At 41.2% G+C, this 20,817-nt stretch overlaps 1 protein-coding gene across 8 annotated transcripts in view; it reads right to left on the reverse strand.

Moving 5' to 3' along the window:
* The window catches only part of MEF2A (myocyte enhancer factor 2A), a 302,264-nt gene that overhangs the window by 210,712 nt on the left and 70,735 nt on the right, over positions 1–20,817 (reverse strand). The window contains exon 1 of one of the 8 annotated variants that reach the window (XM_089655536.1): positions 12,305–12,592. The exons of the other annotated variants lie outside the window; for them this stretch is intronic. The gene's annotated coding sequence lies outside the window, so the exon portion shown is untranslated. Of the gene's footprint in view, positions 1–12,304; positions 12,593–20,817 lie in introns of those variants that run through there. 8 annotated transcript variants of the gene reach the window in all.

Raw genomic sequence — 20,817 nt, forward strand, 5'->3', positions numbered from 1 at the left:
TCCCTAATGTTCTCCTATGTGTCCATGTACACATCGTCCTTTACAGGCAGTTGAGTTTACAGTCCTTTTCTTGAATGCTCCAAAATTGCGTTCAGGAGTAGATTTTATAGGCGTTTCAAATGCCAAACGCTTGTAAACCGGTTAACCGCATTTGCGTTTAGATGCGGTTTTTTACAGGTCCATATCCAGATGCTGCCCACAGCCTTTTTTCTTCATCAAAAATGCATGCAAAGCATTTTCCATGTATTCAAGTGGACCCGGTACACCAGCGCAGTCAGTTCCAGGTTTGGCGTGAAGGAAACAATGGTAGAACGCGCCGCATTATGCTCATGATGGGATCCATAGTAAATACAACCAGAAAAGACAGGTCATCTCAACACATACTGCTCTCTCTGCTTCTGCTCTCTCTATTTCTCTGAAAACATCTGAAATAGTTTATTTACTTATTTCAGGTACTTATATAGCGCCGTCAATTTACGCAGCACTTTACATATATATTGTACATTCACATCAGTCCCTAACCCTCAAGGGGTGTACAATCTAAGGTCCCTAACTCACATTCATACATACTAGGGCCAAATTAGACAGGATCCAATTCACCTACCAGCATGTCTTTGGAGTATGGGAAGAAACCGGAGCACCCGGAGGAAACCCACGCAGGCACAGGGAGAACATGCAAACTCCAGGCAGGTGGTGCCGTGGTTGGGATTCTAACCAACAACCCTAAAAAGGCCAGGCGGAAGTGCTAACCATTTAGCCACTGTGCTGCCCATGATCTGTTGTTGCTGCTGGAGGTCTGTTATTGCTGGGGTGGTATTTTGTTGCAGGTGGTGCTGTGGTTGGGATTCAAACCAACGACCCTAGTACTGCCAGGTAGGAGTGCTAACCACGTAGCCACTGTGCTGCCCCATGATCTGTTGCTGCTGGGGGGTCTATTATTGCTGGGGTGGTCCATTGTTGCTGAGAAAATCTATAATTGGTTGGGGGGGGGGGAGGGGGGTGTTACTAGGGCCAAATTAGACAGGAGCCAATTAACCTACCAGCATGTCTTTGGAGTGTGGGAGGAAACCGGAGCACCCGAAGGAAACCCACGCAGGCACAGGGAGAAAACATGCAAACTCCAGGCAGGTGGTGCCGTGGTTGGGATTCAAACCAACAACCCTAGTACTGCCAGGCAGAAGTGCTAACCATTTATCCACTGTGCTGCCAATTATTTACGGTTTTTCAGTGCATTCTGGGCATTTGGGAAGGTCTCCTGAGGTTATCTTTTAAAAACACTTCTAAACGAAAACGCACATAAACGCGGTATGCAAACGCGGCTAAACTGACGTTTTTTGACCTACGTTTTCTAGAAGTCAGTTTCCATCGTTCAGAAGAGTTTTCCAAACGCCCCGTGTACATGAGCCCTTAGAGTGAGTATGGAGTAATGGCCAATGGTTTTAGCAGTTAGTAGGTCATTAATGCGTATCAGTAGGGCAGTTTCAGTGGAAAGTTGTGGGCAGAAGCCAGACTGTAGGGATCGAAACTCTTGTGGTCAGTGAGGTAGCAACTCATGCGGTTGTGGATAAGGTGTTCAAGAAGCTTGGAGGAAAACTGGAGCATGGAGATGGGCTTTTGTTCTCATACGAAGGCAGCATTGCATGCTCACTGTTAGCTACTTCTGTCCAACTGGAAACCCATAGAGGAAGGTATTTGTGAGTGAAGGATAGCGTGTCTCCTTTAAGTCATTCAGCCATATATGTGTAATTGATAACCTGGTATTCGGGCTTATGCCGGTTATACATGGGTCGAAATTCAACTGATTTTTCATCCAAAAATCGGACCCAAGAATAATCGGCTGATTTTCGCTAGTGGGTCAATGTAGTCCCTCATTCACAGAATGCTGTGAATGAGTGACGTGGCCGGGCAGGCGGAGCCCTGCATGGCCATGTTTTTTGTTTTGTTTTTTTAAACTGAATTTAGATTGTACGCCCCTTGAGGGTTAGGGACTGATGTGAATGTACAATATATATGTAAAGTGCTGCGTAAATTGATGGCACTATACAAATACCTGAAATTATTATTATTATACAGTATTTATAAAGCGCCAATAGTTCGCTCAGCGCTGTACATTACAAAGGGGGACAGAACATGTGACAGAACAATACCAATACAATGCAAAGCATGAGGGGATCGAGGGCCCTGCTCTTTGGAGCTTACAATCTAGGAAATAAATAAAGCGCTGCGTAAATTGTCCCTAGTATGTGTATGTATGAATGTGAGTTAGGGACCTTAGATTGAATCCCAACCACGGGCATATCTGACCTGGAGTTTGCATGTTCTCCCTGTGCCTGCGTGGGTTTCCTCCGGGTACTCCGGTTTCCTCCCACGCTCCAAAGACATGCTGGTAGGTTAATTGGCTCCTGTCTAAATTGTCCCTAGTATGTGTATGTATGAATGTGAGTTGGGGACCTTACATTGTACACCCCTTGAGGGTTAGGGACTGATGTGAATGTACAATATATATATGTAAAGCGCTGCGTAAATTGACGGCGCTATATAAGTACCTGAAATAAATACATATTAGGAGCCATAAATGCAGAAACCCCAGTCCTATCGGTTTACAAACTTTGCCATCTGTATTTTAAAAGGACATGTCCTTTAATTCAGATCATCTAAAAACAAAAACAAAGCAAAGGGGGATATATTTTGAATTTTTAAACAAGCCATCAATGTCATTAGCAGGTTTATTACATGTTAGAGAAGTTGCTGGAAATCTCAGGACAGCTGTAAACAGCTCTGCTCAGAACAATGTCCTCCCCGGGTGTAATAGATCCCAAAGGACGGCGTGTGTGCAGTTTTCAGTGTTACTCGGGATGACAGATCGTAATGGGGAAAACATTAGTGACCCTTTGTTTTATGACACTTGCTGCGGCTCCTATAAGGCCTGACACAATGGAAAAAAGAACAGTTGGATCGGTTTAATTACGTGTTATAGGAGGAGGATGAGCATGAGAAGACAGCTGGGACACTTTACAGGTGCTACGTTGTTCAACAACTGCACCAAGAGCGCCGTGAGAGATCTTCCAGCCACACCGAGGTGTCAACATATGTCTATTCGGGGCTTCTTTTTCCTCAGAGATTTAGGAACAGGAACTCCCCCCTTCTAAGTCGCTTGTGGTCTGAGCCCCCCTATGTACCTCCCAGCACTCTCTCTTGGTTCTACCACCTACCCACCTCCCAGTACTGCTGCTTTTAGAGAATACAGAGGCAAGTAGGGTCGTTGGTTCGAATCCCAACCACGGCACCACCTGCCTGGAGTTTGCATGTTCTCCCTGTGCCTGCGTGGGTTTCCTCCGAGTACTCCGGTTTCCTCCCACACTCCAAAGACATGCAGACAGGTTAATTGGCTCCTGTCTAAATTGTCCCTAGTATGTGTATGTATGAATGTGAGTTAGGGACCTTAGATTGTACACCCCTTGAGGGTTAGGGACTGATGTGAATGTACAATATATATGTAAAGTGCTGCGTAAATTGACGGCGCTATATAAGTACCTGAAATAAAAGTATAATTTGTGATGCTACATAATTTGTTAATGAGAAGAAAAATACGTAAACTAGATCTCCCCCACGCAGCCAGCAGCAAACCCCCCCCCCCCCAAGCAATAATAGATTTTCTCAGCAACAATGGACCACCCCAGCAATAATAGACCCCCCACGTATCCACTGTGCTGGACAGATTAAAAACAAAAAAACTATTTCTGCGGCATCTCCATTGGAGTCCAGTGCAAGGCTTGACTAATGTGCTTTGAATATAGGAGCCAGATTTTTTTTTTCAGGATAGCATTGGTTATCAGCGCCCAGGGCAAGGCAGCTTTTGTGCAGCAAGCTTCGCGCAATGCGATTTGCTATGTGACAATCATGGCAAAACTGCACCACGTTTTGGGTGCCACTGAAAACGATGGCACCTGAACGTGCGTTTTGTGATCACAGCAATTCTGCCGTGGACCCAAAACGCCCAAATGTAAATGGAGCCGCCCTGGTTCACACATATGCAATTCTGGAAGCGTTTTCAAACTCACAGGCTAGATATTTTGTGTTTCAATTGAAGTGGTTCACACAGCAGCGATCCACATGCATTGTGTTTTGAGTGCCATTACAAAAAGGGTCCTGTGCGAGTTTGTAGCGGTGCGTTCCAGACTCGCAAGTGATAGAATGCCATGTGGAGATAAGAGTTCACATAGGACTGCTATTGACAGGCGTGTCCGCACCCCAGCCAACGGGAGGCGCGTCCGCAACCCCAGCCAACGGGAGGCGCGTCCGCAACCCCAGCCAACGGGAGGCGCGTCCGCAACCCCAGCCAACGGGAGGCGCGTCCGCAACCCCAGCCAACGGGAGGCGCGTCCGCAACCCCAGCCAACGGGAGGCGCGTCCGCAACCCCAGCCAACGGGAGGCGCGTCCGCAACCCCAGCCAACGGGAGGCGCGTCCGCAACCCCAGCCAACGGGAGGCGCGTCCGCAACCCCAGCCAACGGGAGGCGCGTCCGCAACCCCAGCCAACGGGAGGCGCGTCCGCAACCCCAGCCAACGGGAGGCGCGTCCGCAACCCCAGCCAACGGGAGGCGCGTCCGCAACCCCAGCCAACGGGAGGCGCGTCCGCAACCCCAGCCAACGGGAGGCGCGTCCGCAACCCCAGCCAACGGGAGGCGCGTCCGCAACCCCAGCCAGTGGGAGGCGTGTCTGCACCCCAGCCAGTGGGAGGCGTGTCTGGTTGTGGATGTAGGTGTGGGTTGGTTTTGCCATATCATGTTGACATCTGCAGAAATGTAAATGCTGGTGTGGTGGATAAAGGAGGTGAGAGGATAGCAGTGTTGGTGAGGACATGCAGAAATGATCCCAGGGGAGATGGAGGCTGTAAATGTGTTTGGAGATTCACAGAAACCACTATTCTGTAGTTTAAAAAACGTCAGTTTAGCCGCGTTGGCATACCGCGTTTGCCTTTAGAAGCGTTTTTTTAAAAGATAACCTCAGGAGACCTTCCAAAATGCCCAGAATGCACTGAAGAATAGTAAAAAATTAACTATTTCAGGCATTTTGAGAGAAATAGAGAGAGCAGAAGCAGAGAGAGCAGTATGTGTTGAGATGACCTGTCTTTTCTGGTTGTATTCACTATGGATCCCATCATGAGCATAATGCGGCGCGTTCTACCATTTGTTCCTTCGTGCAAAACCTGGAACTGACTGCGCTGGTGTACCGGGTCCACTTGAATACATGGAGAACGCTTTGCATGCATTTCTGATGATGAAAAAAGGCTCCGGACAGCATCTGGACATGGAACAGTTAAAAAACGATTCTAAAAGCAAACACTTCTAAACGTGGTTAACCGCATTTACAACCGTTTGGCGTTTGAAAATCTACTCCTGAACGCAAATTTGGTGCGTTCAAAAAACGACTGTAAACTCAACTGCCTGTAAACGATGATGTGTAGATGGACACATAGGAAAACATTAGGGGGAGTTCAGGGGCTGCTGAAAAAGACGCAGAACAGCTCCTGAACGTCCGTTTATCATCTGCAGTGTACATGAGGCCTTATGGTGACTAGTAAGAAGTCATAGTAAGTGTAGTCCGGCAGCATTATTTTGGTTAAAAATCAGAACCAATTACAGTCAGCAAACTGCACGTTTGAAGAAAAAAAAAAAAAAAAAAAAAAAAAAAAAAAAATCAGACTTCTTCATAAAGTCCACAATTATTAATGCTGACTTTGGCGCTACTGAAAAGTACATAAAATATCCCAAACGAATGATCGAATAAATAAGCGAGTACAGCTGCAGCCTTTACAAGGAGGGCAGAGCCGCGGTTTTTGGCAGATAGAGATCTGACTCAGGAAATGCTGAGGAGGAACAGCCAAGTGTAGCGGGAATCCAGGTACACATCACATCCCACAGGCTCTTGTTATGCCCTGCGTGTCCCACTTACTGCATACTCAAGGCCGATGCGGGTTCCTCTCCTCCCCTGCTACTACAGGCTGCAGCTGCCAGTAATTCTCCCCTCGGGTATTGAGGTAATTAAGGTAGTGACATGAAAAAGGTAACTTTAAAAATGAGTGCAGTTTGGGCGAGTCATCTCAAATCCTGCAGAAAGTCGAATTTCTGCTGAAATGATTGTTTTGGCATTTGAAACTGTCTAGGCAAAAGTCTGGCCCTCAATCTTGGGTCACTCTGATCACTCACCATCATTATGGACCAGGGCTCCTCCAGAGGCTTTCTAGGGGTTGCTTGAGGAATGAGGAAACTCTGCCTCTCAGATAAGTTCCCACTGACCACCAATGTAAGGGACAGTCTTCCCACTGACCACCAATGTAAGGGACATTCTTCCCACTGACCACCAATGTAAGGGACAGTCTTCCCACTGACCACCAATGTAAGGGACAGTCTTCCCACTGACCACCAATGTAAGGAGCATTCTTCCCACTGACCACCAATGTAAGGAGCATTCTTCCCACTGACCACCAATGTAAGGGACAGTCTTCCCACTGACCACCAATGTAAGGAGCATTCTTCCCACTGACCACCAATGTAAGGAGCATTCCTCCCACTGACCACCAATGTAAGGAGCATTCTTCCCACTGACCACCAATGTAAGGAGCATTCTTCCCACTGACCACCAATGTAAGGGGCATTCGTCCCACTGATCACCAATGTAAGGAGCATTCCTCCCACTGACCACCAATGTAAGGAGCATTCTTCCCACTGACCACCAATGTAAGGAGCATTCGTCCCACTGATCACCAATGTAAGGGGCATTCTTCCCACTGACCACCAATGTAAGGGGCATTCGTCCCACTGACCACCAATGTAAGGGACATTCCTCCCACTGACCACCAATGTAAGGGACATTCCTCCCACTGACCACCAATGTAAGGGACATTCCTCCCACTGACCACCAATGTAAGGGACATTCCTCCCACTGACCACCAATGTAAGGGACATTCCTCCCGCTGACCACCAATGTAAGGGACAGTCTTCCCACCGACCACCAATGTAAGGGACATTCCTCCCGCTGACCACCAATGTAAGGAACATTCCTCCCGCTGACCACCAATGTAAGGAACATTCTTCCCACTGACCACCAATGTAAGGAGCATTCTTCCCACTGATCACCAATGTAAGGGGTGCTACACTGACCATCACTGTAAATGGAGACTACACTGACCACTCATGTGGGAAGGGGGGGGGGACATTTCCACTGACCACCAATGTGAGTAACACTGCAATTTTCAAGCTCCAAGTTTCTTTTCTGGCCAGTACGGAAAAAAAAGAAAAAAAAAAAAAAAAAAGTAAAATTATATATTTTTTCCCCCCTTCATCTTATTAGTTTTTATAAAATAAATAAATCTTTCTACAGAGCAGCCCTGGGTATCAAATAACCTACGTAAACACATTGTATTTTTTTTTTTATTTATTCTTATAGCCACAACTTGCTGCTCACACTAATGTCCCATGAGCTGTAGAAATAAGTGGGGGGTGCTCCGTGGTTAAAAAAAAAAAAAAAAAAAAAGACTGGCAAAGCCGTATGCCACAGGTTAAAGTATATGTAAAGCCTCACAAAAGCACAAAAACATTTGTGTAAAAATATAAAAAAAAAAAAAATTAAAAAAAAAAACATTAAAAAACACCCCCCCCCCCTTTTTTTTTTTTTTTTTTTTTTTTAGAAGTGTTCACATTCCTTCTGTTCTCGGCTGCATACAAGCTAGGGGAAAAGGAACAGCACTACACTGGTCTTCCCAGTGAATGACTCAGCAGGGGAAGGGAGGAGGAGAGAAGGCTGAGTTCCCAGCACTGAAAACGGACCACAATGTGCCATCATGCCTAGTGTGGTCAGTTTTTAATAGGAATGCAGATGGATATATAAAGCTATACAAAGAACAGGAGACGTCTTCATACCAGTACATGGTACAGCCGGCACGGATCAGAAATATGAAATGTTGGCTTTACATATTATTCAATGCAGTCCATCACAAACACATCGTCTGATCAGAAACACGAGGGGATGATTTACTGAAAGTAGGCTGTTCGCGCTGCAGGGGGATTTTCCCTTTGTGAAGTGAATGAGGTGAAACTTCAATTAGCACAGAGCATCCAATCACATGCAAGGAAAATACAAAAAAAAAAAATATGTTTTTTTGCTTGCACATGATTGGATGATCGGAAGTCTGCAGAGCTTCACCTTATTATTTAACCACTTGACCTCCAGTATGTTTTCATAACCAGGATATATTTTTGCTATTCAGCACTGCTTTATTTTAACTGGTAGTTGCGCTGTCATGCAACACTGTGCTTTCTTTTGGTGGTATTTGATCACCACTATGTTTTTTTTTACTTTTTGCTATATAAATGAAAAAATACTGAAAATCTTGGAAAAAAAAACAAAACATGTTTTTCTTAGATTCGGTTATAACAATTTGCAAATAATCTTTCTTCGGAAATTTAGGCCAAACTGTATTCTGCTAATGGTGACACTGTACTACTAGTGGGGGGGGTGATGAAGATTTTTTTTTTTACACTTATTGTTTTTACACCCATAAAGGCTGTAAAAGCAATAGTTTTTCCTTCTCTCTGGCTGCATTCTTGCAGCCATTGAGAAATACTGTGTGAGCTGTGATTGGTCACAGCTTGTCACATGGTACAAGGCTGTTGTGAATAGCCCTGTACCATGTGACCTCTGTGATCATTCACAAATTTCACACGTAGTAAGCAATGATGTCAGAAGTGACATCTTGTTTACTACTCTTCATGTGATCACCGATTGGCCAATCAGTGATCACATGATCGGGACCTCGTACAGAGGTCCCATCCGACGATCGGTGTTCCACTGTGTCCGGCCGTTTATATGCAATGGCCAGACGGGAGGTGATACATTAAAAAAAAAAAAATTTTTTTTTTTTAAATTTGCAAAAATGGTAGACAAGTAGAGACCAACGAATTAGCAAACGAAGGCCAAAGACAATCACAAAATCTGCATACAGAAGGTAGGAAAAATTGAATATGGAGCCTCACTGGATGCACATTGGTACGCGAGTCCCAGGACTCTCACGGAAGTCCGACAGGTATATAAAATATTGATGGAATGGTTCTCTAGGAAAATTACAATCGGCGCAAATATCATGAAAACAAAACAGAAAAGAGAAAAGTAAGAAACATGGAAAGAAGAGAAAAAAAAAAAAATCAACATTTTTAACCCCTTCCCACTGGCGCCTCCCAGCCCTTTAAGAGTTTCAGAAGCTGGGACAGGTGGGGCAGGGTATAGGGATCATGTGACTGCCGTGACACGTCATCACGGCGGTCACATGATCGGGAAAGGTACCGATCGAAAGAGCAGACCGTGAGTACCGGACATGTGTGCTTGGAGCGCGCTCTCAGCACATATGTTTTTTGTCAATTGCACGCAAATGTGCGGCCGCTCGGTGTCTAGGCCCAGACGCTGGGAGGCCGCACATTTGTGTGCGGCCGGCGTAAAGAGGTTAAGTAACGTTACAATTTTGTGTTGGGCCAGATTCGCAGTCATCTTGGTTGAACTGGATGGACTCTTTTTTTCAACCACATGGACTATGGAACAAGCCCGATTTAGGCTCCAGGCACACTAGCGGTTTTTTAAGCTCCTAGAAGCCGTTAGCATTTTTTTTTCTACTCCTAGAAGCTAAATAGGGTTCGGCCTCTTTCACACAAGCGTTCCGTATGTCCAGTTTTCATCTTTCTATTTACGGAAGAAAAACGGACACCCGTCTATTTCTATAAACAAGCGTATGATCATCCGTTAATGTCCGTATCTGTTAACATCCAGGTTTTTTTTTTTTTTTGAGTGGAAGAAAATCCTATTTTTCTTCCGTAACAAAAAAACAGAACATTCGAAAAACAGATAAAAATGAACCAAAAAAAAAAAAAAAAACACAGATGTAAACTAATAAAAAAAAAAAAAAAAAACGGATGTAAACTGATAATAAAAAAAAAAAAAAAAAAAAAAACACAGATGTAAACTAATAAAAAACAAAACAAAAAAAAAAAAAAACGGATGTAAACTGATAATAAAAAAACAAAGAAACCGGATGTAAACTAAAAATTAAAAAAACAAAAAAATGGATGTAGACTGATAATAAAAAAAACAAAAAAATGGATGTAAACTGATAATAAAAAAAAACAAAAAAATGGATGTAAACTGATAATAAAAAAAACAAAAAAATGGATGTAAACTGATAATAAAAAAAACAAAAAAATGGATGTAAACTGATAATAAAAAAACAAAAAAATGGATGTAAACTGATAATAAAAAAACGGATGTAAACTAATAATAATAATAATAAAAAAAAAAACGATGTAAACTAATAAAAAAACAAAAGAACGGATGTAAACTGATCTGTTTTTTTCTTTGAAAAAAACAATGTGACTGAACTGATGAAAAAAACTGAACACCCGTGTAAAAGGACCCTTATCCTACTTGAGGCTATTAGTGTTTTTTGAGCTTCAGTGTCTAGGAGCAGAAACAAAAAATTGTTTTTGCAGAATTTTTTTTGGAGCATTCTTCAATCAGGAAAAAAAAAAAAGAAACCGCTAAATGCTAAACTAAACGCTCCTAACAGCTTCTTTTTCTTTTTTTTTTTTCTACATGCACTGTAAAACCGCTAAGAAAACACTCATGCTCCAAAAATGCTTCTAAACGCTACTAAAAAAAAAATGCTATCTACCAGCGTTTTTTGAGCTTAAAAAAAGTCACCTTAAGCAGTTACAGCAACAGCTTTCCTTTTTGAGATAAAGGATTTACATAAAGAAATAAAAGCTGATAATTGGAAGCGGCCGTCAGTGGTAAGTGGGTTTTAATCTCAACTTTTTAATAGCTACTTTTGCTGGACAGCTTGGTGTGTAAAAAAAAAAAAAAAAAAGTTAAACTTTTAGTTAAAGTTTAACTAGAACAGACTTACTGTGAAAATAAAATGTGACTTAAGTGAAAATAAAAAGGAGAAAAAAAAAAAAGTTAGAAATCCAAAGCAGACACACTACCTGTAATAACTGGTAAACTGCAATAAATGACATTTTGGGTTTTAGATTTCGGATTTCTGTGTTCTCCCATCACATAAATGCTGTAAATCGCACAGTGTGCACTGCCAACAGCCATAACTCCTTCCCATTGCCCAGTCCCAGGACTGGATCAGAAGATGCAATCTATGCGTTCCGCACCGACACTCTCAGCTGGGACTGTGTAAGTTTCATTTCTTTAGATCCAACCAGCTAACCGCAGATACAGCATACAACACGCTATAGAAACTACTTCATACACAGCGTGTCACTGACAAGGTTTACCCAGAACTAGTCACTGATCACCGACATGGCAAGACGAGGAAGAAGTAAAACAAAAATGATAGAAAAATGCAGAAATAAGAAACATACAAAACTACGCTTGTACAGAGCACACAACCCTACGCACTACGCTTGTACAGAGCACACAACACTACGCGTGTACAGAACATACAACACTACGCGTGTACAGAACATACAACTCTACGCGTGTACAGAACATACAACACTACGCACGTACAGTACATACAATACTACGCATGTACAGAACATACAACACTACGCACGTACAGTACATACAACACTACGCACGTACAGTACATACAACACTACGCACGTACAGTACATACAATACTACGCAGGTACAGAACAAACACTAGGCACGTACAGTACATACAACACTACACATGTAGAGAACATACAACACTACGCATGTGCAGAGCATACAACACTACGCATGTACAGAACATACAATACTATGCATGTACAGAACATACAACACTACGCATGTACAGTCACACAGAAGGGTATTGTAGTCCATATACAGTGACATAGAAGAGGGGTATTGTAGTCCATATACAGTCATATACAAGGAGGGTATTGTAGTCCATATACAGTCACACAGAAGAAGAGTATTGTAGCCCATATATATTCACACAGAAGGGTACTGTAGTCCATATACAGTCATATATAAGGAGTGTATTGTAGTCTACATATAAAAGAAGGATATTGTAGTTCATATACAGGCACATATAAAAAGGGTATTGCCTACAATTACATATAAGAGGGGGGGTAGTGTAGTCCCTTTACAGTCACATATAAAAAGGGTATTGTAGCCCATATACAGTCCCACAAAGAGGGTATTGCATACAATCACATATAAGGGGGGTATTGTAGTCCATCTACAATCACATGTAAGAAGGGTATTGTAGTCCATCTACAATCACATGTAAGAAGGGTATTGTAGTCCATATACATACTGATCAGAGCTCAGCTTCATGCAGCATCTCCCGGCACTGAGCGAGGATCTCCGTCTCCGGCCTCCACTAAGGTCCAAATGTTGGAAGTTTGTCAGTCGGGGAGGACGGAGAAGCCAGCATTTCTCACACTGTGCACTGCCGTCCCCTCTACTCTCGGCTCCCTCGGATTCCCATTTGAGAAGCAATAGCAGCTGAAGCAATGAATATTGATGGTTGGCCAGTAACAGCTGAGATAGCACTGACTGACGTCTTTCATTTCACCTGCATCAGCAAAGACAGTGCTTGGAAGTAGGAAGTCGTCGGCCTTCAGCATTCCCTTTGATGTGTCGAAATTCTTTGTAAAAAACACTAAAGAGAGAAACAGATGCAAATCTGTTGCTGGATCCACGACGTGAAAACGAGGATGAAGAGTGTAGAAGTTGTAAGATGGGACTGATCACAGGTCTGCCTTGTGATGGAGAACATGGAACGCGCACAACATGGAACGCGCACAACATGGAAAGCGCACAACATGGAACGCGCACAACATGGAACGCGTGTACTTTGCGGCGCACAGAAGCTGATCGCTACAAAACTGCATCTGTACCAGATATGTGTTATCTGACGTGTACCCACCACACATGTACAGAAAGGCGTTACAGCCCAGGACAGCGTGACAACCGTGAGGTGCGGCCGAGGGTGCTTTTTTGCGCATTTCATATTTTAGGGCATTAATATATATGAACTGCCCTATGGGCATGGAGCGCGCTAAAATGGGGACGATTTTTAAAATCATCATTTTTATGCACCAAACTCCATGGTGCTGCAGTTCCACGCAATTTCGATTTGATCGGTTGCTTTGGAGGCCAGAGAGATAGATGGGGTCTCACAGACCCTAGATTTCTCCATAAAGAGGACCTGCCATGGCCCGTGCGATCGCAAGAGATGTTGTTCATCCCTTGGAATAGCAATAAAGTTGATCAAAAAATAAAATAAAAAGGGACAGTATAAAAAATCAGTTCAAACCAAATAATAAAATAAATAAAAAATAAAAAAAAAAAAAATTACTGCGTCCCAATCCCCCCCCCCCCCCCCGCTTATGCGCACGTCAGTACCACACACATGTAAACGGAGATCGGACTTCACACGTGAGGAGGCATCACCGCAACATCAGGGCAACAGCAATAGCTCCTTGTGTAAGCCCCGGTTCACATCTATGCGTTTTGCACGGGCATGAGATCCCATTCATTTGAATGGACTCCTGTGCCCCGTGACACGCAGGGAAGAAGTCCCTGCACTTCTTCTGAAAACGCAGCCAAGGTTCCCAGTACGGTTGCGATTTCCAGTGCGGGCGGCGTGCCATTAGAACTAGTGGCACCCGCCCGCGGGTCCGCAATCCTCTTTTGTGTGGATCCGAAACCGCACCACCTGCACATATGTGAACCAGGCCTAAGGCTCTGTTCACACCTATGCAATTTGCTTTTTTGTCCGTTTTGCAGTGCGGTTCGTTTTGTGTTTTTGCCGCAATTTGTGTTTTGTTCAGCTTTTTTTTTTTTTTTTACGGTGGAATTTTTTTTTTTTTGCTGGGCAGAATAAAAATGCAAAACGCAGCAAAATCACGGCAAAAAAGCACTACCATGCATGTCAGCATATTCTCCACTGAACTCTATTGTAGCAAAAATGCTGGTTTTTGCTTTTCAAAAAATCCCTGACCCTTTCCAAAAACGCAACTAAAAAAAAAAAAAAAAAGCATAGATGTGAACATGTTCCATAGGAAACCATGTTACATGGACTGCTGTGCGTTTCTGCAAAAAAGTACAAAAAAAATTGGTGAAGGGAGCCTAACTCTAAACGCATTTATAGGTTGCCAGATTAAAGTGTTACCTATGGATAAATTATTAATTTGTCACACTTCCACAGGCGTGCAAAATTTTAAAGCGAGACATGTTTTGTATCCATTTACTTTGTGTAACATCTTTTACATAAAAAAAAAAAAAAAAAAAAAAGGGTATTATATTGTGTTTACTAAAATTCCCTAAAGTGTATTTTCCCCCCCAAAAAATAGCATTTGAAAAAAAGCTGCACAAATATTGTGTGACAAATTGCAACACCCACCATTTTATTCTCTAGGGTCACTGCTGAAAAAAAAAAAAAACATAATATTTGGGAGTTCTTAGTAAATTTCTAGCAAAATAAAAAAAATACAGGTTTTTACATGCATGAGAGAAAAAGTTAGAACTGGCCTGGGGGTCATGTGATAAAAAATTTAATTTGCTTTTAACCATTTCAATACCGGGCAATTTTCCCCCTTCCTGCCCAGGCCAATTTTTCAGGTTTCAGCGCTCTCACACTTTGAATGACAATTGCGCGGTCATACAACATTGTACCCAAACTAAAATGTTATCATTTTCTTCACACAACTAGAGCTTTCTTTTGGTGGTATTTAATCACCGCTGGGGTTTTTATTTTTTGCTAAATTAACAAAAAAATCCAAACATTTTGAAAAAAAAAACAAAACACGTTTTTCTTTGTTTCTGTTATAAAAGTTTACAAATAAATAATTGTTCTTCATAAATTTAGGCCGAGGTGTATTCTGCTACATGTCTTTGGTGAAAATAACCCAAATTAGGATGTATTATTTAGTTTGTAGGAAAGTTATAGAGTTCACAAACGATGGTATAGATCTGAATATTGATCAATCCTGAAGTACTGACAGCCAATCTAATTTCTTGAGGTCCAAGAATGTCTGAACAGTACAGATATCCCCCAAATGACCCCTTTTTGCAGAGTAGACAGTCCGACGTACTTCATAAGAGGCATTGCGAGTTTTTTGAAGTAATTTTTCGGAAAATGAAAAAATGTAAAAAATTATTTTCACTATTTTTTTTTTTTTACATACTGTCACCAGTGCAGTACAGCGTCATCACATAACTGGCATGGCGGTGATCAGGGACACTGACTGGTGACAGTAGGAAAAAATATATATATATTTTTTTATTTTATGGTTTTTAATTTTAATTTTTTATTACTTTAAAGATTTTTTTTCATATTTTACTATGACCAAAGTAGTACAATGTTACCATAGTAACATTGTACTACTTTGGGGAAGTGATCAGTATTTTTTTTTTTTTTTTTACACAATTTGCTTATAGCAAAGAATTAGTTTGCTATAAGCAAGCATTTACCTGAATGACATCGATTCAGATCAGAGTGTTGGCGGGGGTGTGGAAAGATAGGTACGTTATACCACATATGGTGGGAGTGCCCAAAGATTCAAGGTTTTTGGGAGACAATGGTTCGCTTAATTGGGATAATCTGTGGGATAAAGATGGGATTGGATCCAGAGTTGTGTTTGTTACAAGGTACAGAGCTATCAGTGAACAAATACAAGGATTCGAGTATATGGTATTATCTAAATGCGGCAAAGGGTCGGATACCTAAGTTTTGGCATAGCTCAGAGGTGCCGAGAGAAGAGGATTGGGCGGAAAGAGTTAATCAGATATGTAGGATGGAGAAATTGTATTATATGCAAGAAGACAAGATGGGGTCATATTACAGGAGGTGGGGAAAATGGGAAGATTTTGAGCCCAAGGTGAAATACATGAAGCAGTAGAGTGGGATATGTGAAAGTACCCCTTATTTAGGAAAAGATGAAATGGAGAGATGCAGAGTGGGTGTTTTTTTTTTTTTTTTTTTTTTTTTTTGGGGGGGGGGGGGGCATTAGATGGGTGGAGGGGGGGTAATGGGAATAATGATAGCAGGGGATATAACTGATGGTTTTCTATGTTATAAAATACATGTTCCATCATTATTCTCATATATGTAAAAAGAATAAATATTTAAATAAATAAAAAAAAGATCAATTTTGGAACTAAATGGACCTTCCCAAACATTTTTCGATTTATTCTCCCCCCCCCCCCCTTTTGGTTGAACTAGATGGACTTGTGTCTTTTTTTTTTTTTCTAACCCGACTATATAACCCTGAAAAACAAAAAAAAAAAACAAAAAAAAACATTCATCCTACTGCTTCTAAATGTTCTCATCGCTGTGGTCAAAAATGAACGCTATTTGACGGCACTAACAATTAGAATATCATATGAATGTCCATAAAATGAAAATTTCAAATAAAACGGTGCATGGCCAGCGTTAGAGCTCATTTACACCATTTGCAGTCAAACATTTTTTTTTAATGCAGTATGAACGTATATGCAAGGAAAATAAATGTATTTCAATAAACCTAGTTAGAGAGAGAGAGAGAGAGAGAAGTAGATCATGCTGCATTTTATTGCCAGTAAAAAGCACATAAATGAAACTCAGTGTGGAAAAAATAAAAAATAACACACATATACCACAAATGGATGGCAAATGTGACAAAATACACCACAAAATGTTTTGCACACTGAATACAAGAAAGATTATATATATATATATATATTTTTTTTTTTTTCAGGTATGTATATCACTGTCAATTTACACAGTGCTGTACAGATATTGTACATTCATGTTTCCAGAGTTTTGTGGCATATTATACAGATTATTATTAAAAGTGGCTGGACTGGGTTTATAGATCACTAAAATCCTATACAGTTCTTGAAACAGTCCTTTTACAATTTTAAACCATGTACATTGCCTTGTAAATGAAACAGTTGTCACCTGCTTGTAGGAACTGCAATATATTATAAGTTGGGAAAAACACATATATATATATATATACATATATACACACACACACATATATACACACACACACATACATATACATACACACACACATACATATACACATACACACACACATACATATACATACACACACACACACACATATACATATACACACACACACATACATATACACACACACACATACATATACATACACACACACACACACACATATACACACACTATTTTGCCAACAGTACCATCTGGAGGAATGTAATAGACAACTGTCTTGTGGCCCATGGAGGCTGTGACATCCTGTACTGCCATTATCTTGCCGGTTGGGGGGTGGGGAGGGTTGTATTGAACGGTACTGTGTTTAGAGTTGTTACTCTTTATGGTTACGGTCTGCAAGGCTGCCGGTTGTCGTCTGTTATTTTATCGTTGAAGCTGTATGTCTTTACATATGCAAAATTCAATAAAAAAAGCATTTTATTAAAAAAACAAAAATTACACAACACAGGACTCTGCTGTGATTGGCAACAGCTGATCAGCTGGTCTCACCTATAAATCACTGTTCGAGACCTGCTGATGAAATCCCGCTGTACGCAGTGACAGAGCAGATCAGAGGGCTGGATGACATACAGAGAAATAGAAAACGTTTTTTACGGTAATGCACCGAAATGAGAATTCTGAACCGAAACAAAAACGCAAATTCAGGGTGCACGCTGCCAAAAAAGTGTTTTTTTTTAAATATATATATATATATATATATATATTTATTTGACTTTTCCATTAATATCATGAATTTGAATGAATATGAATTTAAAAAATACAATCCAGTACGGAAAATAACTTTTATTGAAAGTAACACAAAAATTGGCCAGAAAATAAAAATTAAATATATATAAAATAGAAAAAAAAAAAAGGAGTTGTTTTTGCATTGAAGTCAACGGAAGGCAACTTTGCATTGATTGACATCAACAGGAGGCGACTTTGCATTGAAGTCAACGGGAAGTGATTTTGCATTGAAGTCAACGAGACCTGATTTTTCATTGAAGTCAAAAGGGACCTGATTTTGCATTGAAGTCAAAAGGGACTCGATTTTGCATTGAAATCAATAACGCAATTTTGCATTGAAGTCAACGGGGGGGGGGGGGGGGGGGGGGGGTTTGCATTGAAGTCAAGAGGACGCGACTTTGCATTGAAGTCAATGAAACATGATTTTGTATTGAAAGCAATTATTATCGGCACCTTTTTTTTTCTTATCAGAACGCTGATAACCCTATTATCGGACATTCATTTTCGGCGGCAATATATCAGTGCACCACTAGCATTAAGGTAAAAAAACAAATAGAGGCGCTTTTGCATTGAAGTCAACGGAAGGCAACTTTGCATTGATTGATGTCAACAGGAGGAGACTTTGCATTAAAGCAACGGGAAGCGATTTTGCATTGAACTCAACGGGACCTGATTTTGCACTGAAATCAATAATGTGATTTTGCATTGAAGTCAACAGGGGGAATGTTTGCATTGAAGTCAATAGGACGTGATTTTGCACTGAAGTCACTGGAACGTGATTTTGCATTGAAATCAATTATTATCGGCACCTTTTTTTTTTTTCCTATCACAACGCTGATAACCCTATTATCGGACATTAATTTTCGGCGGCGATATATCAGTGTACCGCTAGCATTAAGATTAAAAAAAATACATAAAACATAAATAGAGGCACTTTTGCATTGAAGTCAATGGAAGGCAACTTTGCATTGATTGACATCAACGGGAGGAGACTTTGCATTAAAGTCAAAGGGATCTGATTTTGCATTGAAATCAATAACGCGATTTTGCATTGAAGTCAACGGGGGATTTCTGCATTGAAGTCAATAGGACGCGACTTTGCACTGAAGTCACTGGAACATGATTTTGCATTGAAATGGATTATTAAATCGGCACCTTTTGTTTTCCTATCAGAACGCTGATAACCCTGTTACCGGACATTAATTTTCAGCGGCCGATATATCAGTGCACCACTAGCATGAAGGTAAAAAACAAAAACGCTTTAAGCTTTAGTATGACTAAGTGTTTTAAGCAGTTTTTTTTTTTGGTCGCACCCCTGTCAGTGGTAAAAGGACATATTACACGCATGACGCTCTTGTTGGTGGTTATAGAATCTCCATTGCATTTGCCTGGGAATCAATGTTTCATGAATACATAGGTGTCAGCTGCATTTTAAGGACTGCTCATTTAAACCAGAGATTGTGTCCAGTGACATTTAGGAATGAGGTGCCATGAACACTTGGAGAAAGTAACAGACTCAATGTCACGAGAGGTCAAACACTTCTCCGTCAAAGCACATTGCAGCTGGTGTTTTCTTCATGGTAACCCAACTCCAATAGCTCCAAAGGAAGCCGGATCCAAGCCAGAGATGGCAACAAACTCAGAGAGAACTTCAGTAAATACCTGAGTGGTCCCAATAACTCCCAACACCAATGCGGATGACCAACTGCACAAACAGAGAACAAAGCCATCTGTAGACTGTAAAAGGTAAACACAACCATTGGGGGTTCGGAAAGAATGAAGGAATTTCAGCCAATGGTATCTGTATCATCTCAGGATCGGCCAGCACACATGGAGGGGGGGGGGTCCTACTTCACATTACTCCCTACAATTGATCATTTATGGGTATAAATTCCTAGGATCCAGATCAATGAATCAAAGACCAGCTCCTATTCATCTCAGCAATAAACTGCTAAACACTCTAAGAAAATGGTTGTCTCCGTCACTCCGAGGCCCCATTCACACCTGAGCGCTTTGTAGCTTGAAGCGCCAAAATGCAGGAGGAGGAGAAAAACAAACAAACAAAAAAAAAAAATCAATTATTCTCGATGGAGCCGGTTCACTTCTCTACTCCAAGTCAAGTGAAGCTAAAGGCCTGAAGTTCAGGAAGGTTTTGGAGCTGCTTTTGTCACTCGGTTCGGGCAGATTGGTGTGTTTAAGCATTTATCCCCCCATAGAAATGCATTGAAATGCGTGATTTGTGCATTTTGTGAGCTTCTTCAAACATATTCTGTTCAAATACAGTAATAAAAATAATAAAGGAAATACAGTGGGGGTCGAACGTTTGGGCACCCCAGCTAAAAATTTGTATTAATGTGCATAAAGAACTATTTTCAGTTTCAGTTTTCTAGACAACTGCTTAGAAGAACCCATGGTGCTGATTGTTGGGGCAAGGTCAGATGAGTCTGGGCATTTAAAACCTTTGAGATTGACATCACCTGGTCTTCCCAGACGATGATTGAGAACAATCCATGACACTGGCAGGTCTCAGCTTTGCAAAGGGGGCAGTGCATGCTATAAATTCTGCAGGGTGCCCAAACTTTTGCAGATGCCATTTTTTTGTTTTCTGTTATTTTGAAAGTGTAAATGATGGAAATAAAATCTAACTTTTGTTGACATATTATAAGAATGTCTAATCTGTAATTTGATGCCTTTTGGAGATTTTTCCATCTTTCCTTGGCTTCTTTATGCACATTAATACAAATTTTTAGCTGGGGTGCCCAAACTTTCGATCCCCACTGTACATAAAATATTAGTACATAAATAAAATAATTACTAAAATTAACCCCCAAGCCTTTACCCCTAGGCCTAACCCCCCCCCAAAAATTTTTTATAGTAATAAATACATATAAAAAAATAAAAATAAAGAATAATTAAGAAAATCAATAAAATAATAAATATACAAAATAATATTAATAATAATAATAAGACCCCTTTTAGACAGGGTGGACACATCAGCGGATCTGCCTGCTCTCTGATCCACGCTGAGCAGGAGGATAACAGGTCTGTGTCGGCTCCGCTGCTGCAGAGTA

Source organism: Staurois parvus, unplaced genomic scaffold, assembly GCF_062004578.1.
Source record: "Staurois parvus isolate SC_StPar_1 unplaced genomic scaffold, SC_StPar_1.0 ptg000845l, whole genome shotgun sequence".
NCBI lineage: Eukaryota > Metazoa > Chordata > Amphibia > Anura > Ranidae > Staurois > Staurois parvus.